Raw genomic sequence first — 7,024 nt, 5'->3', positions numbered from 1 at the left:
ATATCAGATACGCGTGTCCTTAGATAAGGGATCATATATTCCTCCATTCTAGATATCGTATGAGATATGATTTCAAATCATTCTCTTTGTACTATATCTCGATTTCCGATTTATGATGACAGACTAATTGAACAAATCAAATTAGCCCTAGCCCGGCCGAGCATTTACGTATGTCATCACTAAACCATCGAGGGGCCCAAAGATATCGCTTTTATTCTTTGAATAAAAGGAACGGATAAACTTTGATCCAATGCTTGCTTGCACTCACTAACCAAATCACACACAACAATATGTTTTATAACACCAAGTTACTAGTGTGTTTACATATTATCAATGTGCAACCGATTAGCAAGATACAACTCACACATCTCGGTTTCAAGAATATAAGATGTTATCGTCTCACTAATCACTCGAGATAGTGATCCAAGTGAGCGTGGGTTTAATCCAATGCTCAAATCATATTCATAAGCACTCATGAACGTTGCAGCAAACATTTGCTTATGTCTAATACTCTTTTAGACAATCCACACACCAATTCATGACAGTCTTCATTCATATCTACTTCCAACATATGAACGACTGTGGCCCGTTCGAATAATTCGATTATTCTTAATAAACTCAATTATTCTGGAAGTCAAAACATGCAATGTGAAACACAAGAATAATACTAATCCCATATGGCCTCAAACCTTTGAGTATAAACAAAACACGTTTTATTTATCACCATATCGATTACTCATTATTTGTCGTTTCGGGTAATCAACTTCTTACTTGAATTATTACACTTGTCCCATGCTCTTAGCATGCACACAATGTTTACCTATGGTTCTTACTTTTGTGAAATAGACAAATTGAACACATTTCCAATCATTCTCATTTTACAACTCCAAATCCATTTTCTTAAGTGTAAGAATATCAAATTCTTGTTACTTATAGAATATACTAGATTCTAACACTTTATGCAACGATCCTTTTGTAATGTCACTGCACCAAAGTCTCAAAGACTATTGCCATTGATATTACAAAGTCCTCTATCGGAGATTGTTACAAGACAATTCCTTAGATATGATGTCTCTCACTCAAAGTACATTCCTTTGAACATCCTTTTGCATGAAGGTTTCTAATCTAGTCATAGATTTTCAATATTTACTTCCCAATATGGACACGCTTCCATATTTTCCATATGACAACTAATTTATTAATAGAATCTGATCTATTCGTAATGATGTCGATATCGTCCATCCAATATGGAAACATTTCCATAATTTCCAATACTATACTTCCAAATACTCACAAGCGACCAATCCTCGTCGAACTTTGGATTGTCCTTTGATAGTTGTTTAATTATTTTAGTCAAAACCGATTCTAGTCCCTTTTCCCTCTAAATGCGCTAGACATTTGGAAAATTTTAGAATGGTCAAACATTAAAGCATTTGCAATCAATCCTATACCCATAGCGTATGGGACACGACGCACAATGTTTTGTTTTCTATGTTCTCAAAATTCGAATTATGAAGAGGAATGTCGTAATCATAATCGAAATTTTAAGAACACACTATGTACCTTTGACTAAATTTATTAACATTCCACAACCTAATCCTTTAGATTTGAAATGAAGCATAATATTCTCTCCCTTAATTATAGCAAAACAACTATACAACCCTTACGACTTTGCAAGGTATAACTCTTGTTTTTCTATAATTAATATTGCCAACTTGCAAAACTTTGCCTTAATAATCATACAATCATAACATTTATGCTCCCACTATCATGATGATTATTATAAAACATAACACTTATGCTCCCACTAGCTTCGACATGTATTCATAAACATCTTAACTTTCAGAAAAACAATACTTATTGAATTTCTTAAGTTCATATTTCTAATACTTAGTGCTTTGATAATCTTTTATCAAGGCTTCTTGAACTTATACACCTTTGCCTTAGATAGTTCATATGTGTGTCTTAACAATTAAGACTAATTGCCAAACCTCACAATTCAAATTATGGAAAGGGATGCCGTAACCATGATCGAATTCGAGAATGCAATTTTACAATCACTATCTTTTAAAATCTTTCTTAGCAAAAGCATTTTCTCACAATCATTTTCATGAAGGAGGAAATCTTATGACACTTAGATTTAAACGGTGTATGTGTTCCTATCCATGTGAATTTGTTAAAAACCAAAGTTTACGACAAATTCAAACTCATATGGATGGAACTTCCTTAATCTTGATTTCTTGCCTTATGGTAGCACAGCTGCCCACCACGTCTTCCAAGTAGTTAAGCAGCTCACCTTTTCCTATCAATGTACTTTCCATTGATCAAGGTCCTTGCCTTTTATGCATTCAAATGAGAACTCATAGGACTCACATGCATAATTAACTCGATTGGATTGGCACAGAAACAAAATAATGTCTTCACGATAGGTTGTAAACCTCAACTCGTGTGCTAGTGATAATCGATAAGGTTTATTTGATTTGTTCTTGAAACTTTTCAAGATTATTAAGACTCCCACTGACTCCTTGACATACAAGATTCTCTTGTCAATAAACATTTGTTGACAACCAAATATTCAAGAGTTAGTGTAGCTTTTATCAAAACAAAACACTTCATAATTTTGGTCTTAGTTGGTCTTTGTCTTATCCAAGACATCACAACTTTCCACAATTGATGAATGTTATAAACCTTCTTAATACTATTCACTCATTGTCACAATCTTAAATTTAAGACTTGTTATTGGAACGAAGTATGATAGACTTCTTGATTTAACCATTTCTTCAATCCTTGATTCCTCTTCTTAAACATACAATTGTACTAAGACTCACTTAGAGGATCAATTGAGATATGGTTGTTAATCATTAAGACCTATCATAAAGCATAAAAGCTACTCTCCCTTCTTCTTAGAATGGGGAAACTTTTATCTTTCTGCCTACTTGATTCTTCTTATTCGTTCTACTATTGATCTAAACTCTTTAATCAATTCAGAATTACACTTAATCTTGTAAGTGTAATCATATTTACTAAGCCTTTAGTAAATCATGACGAATATCTTTGTTACTCTTATGGTGAACTTGATCAACACACAACTTTGTGTACTCGATCTCCTAGTCCTTCACTTGACACTTTGTCAATGAATTAGTCTAATTTCCAAATACGTAATTTCTCATTCATCGTGCATCCACGTTGCATGATTCCAAGTTTTTGTCCAATTGAAACTTGGGCGATGAGAAACTCTCCCTATTTGGTAAAGTCTCGACATTTCCATAAATAACATAACTAAGAATCATATCCATTCGTTGTAGAAATATGCAAACATCAATTTTCACATAATGATTTCATTGCAAGAAAGTAAACAAATAAATAAGTCAAACAAAATTTATTTTATTTATAAAAGCAGCGGAAAAACATTTTTCCTTACAATGCAAAATCTATTGAAAACTATGTAAAAAGAATATTTCTAACAACTCTATCATAACTATCTAAGCTCAAAATCCAATCTTCAAGTCCATGAGATCGAGATCCATCTCTTGTGATTAGATTCATCTTGCTCTCTTATCAAGCTTCCTTTCTTTTCACCGATCCTTCAAAACATTCAAATGCAATCTTATCACATCATGTATTAAGAATCAATGAATAGGAACTTAATGGAGTTAGATAGTGGATTCTTACCTAAGGTGTAGTCATACTTTTGACTCTCCCTTCTCTTAGATCTCTTAGGTAAATAGGGCAACTTTGTCTCCAATGCCCCTTCTCTTGGCAATAAAAGCAAATTGACTCCTTTGGAACAACACATGGAACTACCTCAGACATTGCCTTTCTCTTATGATCAAACTTTTCGATCATTGCATGTCTTTCATTTCCATTGTCTATATCCATAGAGGTCTTGAAGGCAGATTCACCAATCAACTTTGCTTTTCTATTGCGCCAAACCATTGCTGATTCAGCAGCAATAAGCATATAGGTGAGATCTATAAGGGTCACGTCGCGGTTCATCATATAGTACTTTCTTACGAACTCACTATACGAGTTAGGAAGTGACTGAAGAACCCAATCAACAGCCATCTCTTTACCGACAACGGATCCCATCATTCTTAATCTATCAATGTGTGACTTCATCCCTAAGACGTGTGCACACACCGACTTGCCCTCTTTATGTTTACTTGCCAAAAGGGCTTGAGTGATATTGAACCTTTCAATTTTACAATCTTGTGGGTTAGGGAGAATAATTGGAGGAGGAGGAGGAAGTGAAGCATGATTTCTTGTTCCTCGATCGAATCGTGGAATATCATCTTCATGTGGAATGCTTGTTCCACGGGATTTGAGAAGACCATAGTTGTCGAACTTTGACATCGGGAGAAAAATGAATTCAAGTTAGTTGATTGATTGAGTCCTTGGTAAATCACCCAAATGAAATTCCAAGGCTAGGACCCAACACAATATCCTACAACTCGGGAGAGGGATGCCGTAACCCAAATTGCAGAACATTTGAAGGTAAGTGAATGACGATTCACTAGTTTCCACCATGAAAAACGAAAAAGAAATTTAAGTTTTAAATCTATGAAAACTCCTAGATCCTTTGAGATTCATTGAACATTTCAATGACATGTTTAAATCTCGATATGCCCCTCTTGTTTGTGACTGGGATGTCGAGGATCACAAAGCGGGTGTGAATAACCAAGCAAACTACATGGTGCCCTCACATGTTACAATCACCTATTCGATGTGCCGGTAAACCACACACGCTCCACCGAACTATGACAAACATTGAGTCACCCTTTTCTACCTTTGCTTAGAACCATTTAGTGTGCCGGTAAACCACACACGCTCCACTAACGTCTTCTCAAGGGCACAAAGTGTAATATCATGGAATTGCATCAATTCACTTTTGCCTAAGTAACTAAGATTGGGAATTTGAAAAACATTTAGTTACTTTGTATTTCATTATACTTATAATGGAAGGTTTCGTCCTATCCTACCCGTTCGGCTAACGACCCTCCACTAGTCAAGAGTGCGGTGGGTAAGAGTGGATACCCATTCAATCGCCATTTTATAGGCAATTTCCTTAAACACCCCTTATAGACCAGCTTCGTGAATGAGGCCTACTAACGGTAATACTGACTTTTGCTCATACATATATATAATGTTATACTTTTAATGTTATATATAGTATATGGTGTATTTTATACTTTTAAAATACTATATGGTTAACTTTAAGAATTATACTTTTAATTCAATTAAATGGTTAACCTAAACTTTTATGGATTTATTAAACCTCTTTTAATTATACTCCTTAATTAATTAATAAAACCATAAGGGTGTGATTTGAACTTTTCAAAACATTACTAGGGTTTTAGAATTTAACATTTCTAATTAAACTTTTAATCAACTTTTAAATTCCAAAACTTGAGGGCAAATTTTGAAACCTTTTTCAAAACATTAGGGTTTTAACTATTTAAATTTCAAAACTCCAAAACTTTTGGGTTCAAATTTAAACTATAAAACCTAAAGGGGAAAATATGAAACCTTTCATAACAACAAGGATCAAATAACAAATAATTTTAAATTAACATTTAATCACATAATTATCCATATTTGATTTATTTAATGATTTCTTGCAAAACAATTTATCAATTTACTCAAAATAATTAATCAATTATCTTATAAGGAAACAATTATCTTGTTAATTGATAATTATCTTGAATTAGATCAAGAATATAGTCATATATATCATAAAATCGGATTTATATTGATCTAACATGATAAGGTAACTATCCATATGCAAAAACAGCAAGAAATCCCGAGATAAGCATTATCTGACGAGTTGACTCGGCGAGTTCAACCATGGACTCGGCGAGTCCAGCCTCCATAATCCAAAAAATCGAATTTTTCAGTTATACAATGCATCAATACAATTGAAACCAAGCTAGGCTTTGATACCACTGATGGGTTTTGGTCATAAGACATCCTATGTGCTCATACAAACCCTAATGCTTGGATCTAGGTTTCTCTATTGTACATGCTTTGAATCCAAGACTATAAACCCTAATTCTAGCATTCAAGTAATCATATTAATATGTAATTAGGTTTAAGATCATACCTTGATTGTTATGTAGTAATAACAATCCCAAATCTCCTTGTAATGACTTTGGAAGGCTTAGAGTCACAAGTGTAACTCCTCTAATGGTTCACAAACACCATAAGCAAGAGGATGAAGAGGAGAGAGGATGGAGGCTACCAAAAACGTGTAGAAACCCTAGCAAGATCATTAGCCACTCTTTTGAGCCTTAAGGGGTCTTTATATAGTTGGGCTATTAGGGTTATCTAACAAGGAAACCCTAATTTGGATGCTTAAGCCCTAAGCAACCCATAGACTCCTTTTATCAAGCCCATGGACGATTTCCTTATGGGTTTCCCATTAGAATTCGTCCATCCCTTAATATAAGGCAATCCATGGCCCAAATTATAATTATCTTATAATTACAATTCCAGTCCCTTAAGTTTAATTAATCTCTTTTAGTCACAAAACTAATTACCAATTAATTATTGACAAATATTAATTAAACAATATGATTTCTCCTTTAATATATTATTACCATAATATATTAATAAATCATATTTAATCCTTTCTCTCCATAAATCATCCTATCAAGTTGCTTTGGTGAAGGCAACCCAAAAGGACCATGCACCATCGGGTCAAGCACATACCAAAATAGTTATGGACTTAGACACTAATCCAACATATATGTCATCGTGGGCTTGGATTGGTTGAGCTGATTTGGGGCTGTGATAGACTGCGAGCAGTAATTGGTGACGATTCGAGATCCTAGTGGGGGAGTGCTGACAGTCTATGGCGAGGGAACTCGAAGCGGGTCAGCATTATGTTCGGCTGACAGAGCGAGGCAGAATTTTCAGCAGGGCTGCAAGGAGTTCGTAGCTTATGTGATGGATACCCAGGAGGCCGCGGGGAGACCAAGTTTATTTGAGGATATTCCGATAGTGCGTGAGTTCCCGGATGTATTTC

Source organism: Lactuca saligna, chromosome 2 (assembly GCF_052625555.1).
Source record: "Lactuca saligna cultivar CGN05327 chromosome 2, ASM5262555v1, whole genome shotgun sequence".
NCBI lineage: Eukaryota > Viridiplantae > Streptophyta > Magnoliopsida > Asterales > Asteraceae > Lactuca > Lactuca saligna.
This window is presented reverse-complemented; position numbering follows the sequence as displayed.